This window comes from Stylophora pistillata, chromosome 3, assembly GCF_964205215.1.
Source record: "Stylophora pistillata chromosome 3, jaStyPist1.2, whole genome shotgun sequence".
Taxonomy (NCBI): domain Eukaryota; kingdom Metazoa; phylum Cnidaria; class Anthozoa; order Scleractinia; family Pocilloporidae; genus Stylophora; species Stylophora pistillata.
The window spans coordinates 42,862,170-42,865,719 of record NC_142521.1 but is presented as its reverse complement, the minus strand read 5'-3'; the positions used below and the strand labels follow the sequence as shown (position 1 = coordinate 42,865,719).

General features: G+C 38.1%; 1 long non-coding RNA gene across 1 annotated transcript; it reads left to right on the top strand.

Moving 5' to 3' along the window:
* The first annotated feature begins 402 nt into the window (after positions 1 to 402).
* On the top strand, positions 403 to 3,283 carry LOC111320430 (uncharacterized). The gene is made up of 3 exons (XR_002693855.2): positions 403 to 1,197; positions 1,290 to 1,432; positions 1,776 to 3,283. It is a non-coding gene; the product is annotated as an uncharacterized LOC111320430 (long non-coding RNA).
* Positions 3,284 to 3,550: the final 267 nt, after the last annotated feature.

The following is a 3,550-nucleotide window of genomic DNA, read 5'->3' as shown; positions in this document are numbered from 1 at the left end:
AATAATCGAAAGAGAGGCTTTTTCGAATACGGTGCCTCGCAGGTATTGCCTCTTCTGTGAAAAGGAAGGATCTTAGAAAGACTACAGGATTAGAAATGTCGTTATAAGGAAAGAGGCAGAAACAGAGAAAACGCAGTATTTTATGACCATTACGCGCACAGCAAACTTCATTTCATTTCATGATTTTGATATTCATTGCCAACAGATGACCCCGCGTTAACTCGCACGCAATCGCGTATCTCTCGTGGATTCGTGGGCGCTAATCTGTGTAATTACATTGTGGTGTAATTAATGCGATGACATCCACCCAACACCTTCTTCCCCAAACCTCGGCATCAGTTTACGATGCCTGCTGAGAATTTTTTTCTTGAGCAAAGCTCATCATGGGCGGAAAAGAAGGTGGAAGATCCGGGTTATCTGTTTTAAACACCGACAAAATTGAAAGTTTCTGAATTCCCATCACCTGTCTGACTTACGATGTACTAAAATTCCGGGGTAATTTATCTAGAAAACTCTTCTAGTAGTCAGGGTGTAAAAGGATTACTAAAGAAGCATCTGCTCAAAATTAACAATGCTATGCAGATTAACACAATGATGACCGATTTCTCGGCATGGTTCAGCATTCGGCCGGAGTGTTTTATCCAAGAATAGTTCTGATCGTGAAAACATCATTTCACCTGGCGGACGCACACAAAAAAAGATGGACAATCCGATTTGTAGGTTTCTAACCAATATTTTCAGTTTCTGGAGTTCTCACCCCCTTTCGGAGTAATGATGTGCTACAATCGCATGCAGAATTTATCGAAAACACTAGCATCTTCTGGCCAGGGGGTAAAGGACCGCTTAAGAACATCTGTTCAAAATATAACAATACAACGCAGATCAACACACTGATGGCCTGAGGGTTTGAGATGTGCTTACCTTATAAGTGCTCTGTTGTTAAAATTTCAATATTTACTCATAACAAATGACTCAGTTATGTTCCGGTTTAGTGACATGGTTCCATATCCATGACTCGACTGTTTGTTGTTCCCGTTCAGCCACGCTAGATAATTTACTCAATTCAGCCTTCAAAAATAAGTTATTGGTGCTAAATTTGTCATATTTATGTGATCCTTGCTGGGTTGAAGATTGCTACTCCATCTGAACTTTGCTTGCGAACATCAATCTATTAGAAGAACGGTCATTGCCGTTAAGGTATGTTTAAAGAAATTTTCAGTATCAGGGTAAGTTGAAACTCCGAAGAATTAAATAAAACAGCTTTGATGAAAACTTATTAACCTTTGCAGAGCAAATTGGCGTGATCGTAGATTGTTCCATATATATATTAACTGATTGAGCCGATATTGGAGGATTGAATTTCTCTTCCCAAAAACCCAGCCTGGTTGAGTCACGGTTCGCCGAATCCGTCAGGAGTTCTCTTTTATGCAAGGTAAATATTGTGATAACATGTGAAAATAAAAAGCCAAAGTGATTTGTTTCAGACCTTAGTACTTGTGTAGGTCAAGAGATTATGTATTCTTTCGTGTATTTAAAACAGTCAGGTTCTATATTTTTCCTTCACTCTCTATTTAGATCGAATAATTTAGCCCCTCACAAACGCTTATTAGTTTCACGGAAAGTCAACGTAAATATTTTTTATCATTATGCACAATTAGAATGCACCAGAGGGAAACTACAAAATGAGTTCCTCCATGCCATTTTACATCTATCTATATATTCCCAGTCAATATATTATTCAACAATCACTTATGAAGTGAATATCCTTGTTACAGATTATCGGGCAAGTTACAAACTCCAGCGTGAACTCAATGCTTAGCAACGCTATCAACCGCACACATGGCGACACGAGGCGTTCGCCGTTTCTTGAATCCGAGAGCATTCCTTTGGTTGTTGCAGCCATCACTGAATGTCTGGCTATAGTCATCCTTAATGTCATCATTACCGTTGTGTTTGTGAAGAAGCGCCAGCTAAACCGCAAAAGTCCATACTTGATCATCCATCTGGCGACAGTCGATATTTTAGTCGGGGCAGTCTCAGGGCCAATTTATATTTACTGGTTAGGGAGTTATTGTGATCTATGGGAATTTGGGTTGACCAGTGAAGTCTATCGAGCACTGCGTATCGCTTTAGAGGAGCGCTTCCCTTTTGCTTCTCTTCTGAATCTCGCTGCCATTTCATTAGAGAGGGTACATGCGACTTTCTGTCCATTTAGACATCGTTTGATCAAAACATGGTTTTATGGAGTTATAATAATTGTAATTTGGCTGACAAATACGGCTGCAGCACTGATAGAAGGAGTCACAGGCAGTCCCATTGTGTATTTTCTATCTTTTCTTTTTCTTCTTTTTATCATTTCTGTGTCTTACATTTCTATTTTTATCAAAGTCCACTTAAGCTGTTCTTTACCACGCTATAGCGCACTGGCCGCGAGGGAAAGAAAATTGACCGGAATCTTGTTCATTGTGACCCTTACGTCTTTATTTATGTGGTTTCCATCGTTGATAAAGACCGGAATTGATATTATACATCCTAAGTTACTCCAAAACTCTTTTTGGGGGCCACACTTTCTAATCATAATGGTGGCATTATACCAGGCTAACTCGCTTATAAACCCCATAATCTACGCCATGTGGATGCCAGAATTAAGACAAGGAATAAAACAAATTATATTCCGCAGAACTCCAAACCGTATAAACCAGGTGGATATACCTTTACGTGATTTTTAGCAAGTTTTTCTTGAGAAAAGTCTTGGACTTACCGGAGTTATTAAGACATAATTCTCCTTATGGTATCGCTACGCTGTTCCACAATCAAAAGATGATTATTGGGAAACACATCAGCTGCAGGCTGTTTTCTCTTGAGATAAGGACAAATTCTCTTTGCTATTTAGGAGGAGATCATTTCAGCTGGAGAAAGGAGTTACTTGACAGATCTTGAAACTTAAAGGGTAAAGACTATTAATTCAGAAATAAGGCTGGGTTGATTTAGTTAAGTACTTTCCAGACAGCTTAAAAGTCGATTGTAATGAAACAAATATATTTTGCAGCCCTTTACGCAAGAAAATAATCATCTTTTCATTATTTTTGACCTACTTAAATGATTTTGAAATCAATAAGACTAGTAAAATCTAACAGGAAATAAGATTAAAGCATCTGAAATTCTTTTGGCTGTAAATGCCAAACCAGTACTACACTGCAAACTTTTACAAAAGTTAGATTTGTATTGCCGAGGAAGTATGAAAATAAAATGGTTACAGAAAAAAAGCGAGACTTGTTTTGAGCGTTTTGCCATTCATAACTTTAAGTTAATTGATTTAACCCACAGTCCGAGCGTGGTCTTTTAAATTTTCAAGGATCAAAATCATCCTTTCAAAATTGAGCTGGTTCAAATAGATCACAGGAGCCAATCAAACAGAGGAAATATAATGAGAATTAGGCAAGATAATCGTTTTAAGGAGTCTAAGTTTTATGCTGTTGAATTATCACAATAGACTAAACTGGAAAATGGGGCATGTCATTGCTTGTTACCAGTCATCAAGCCACATTTG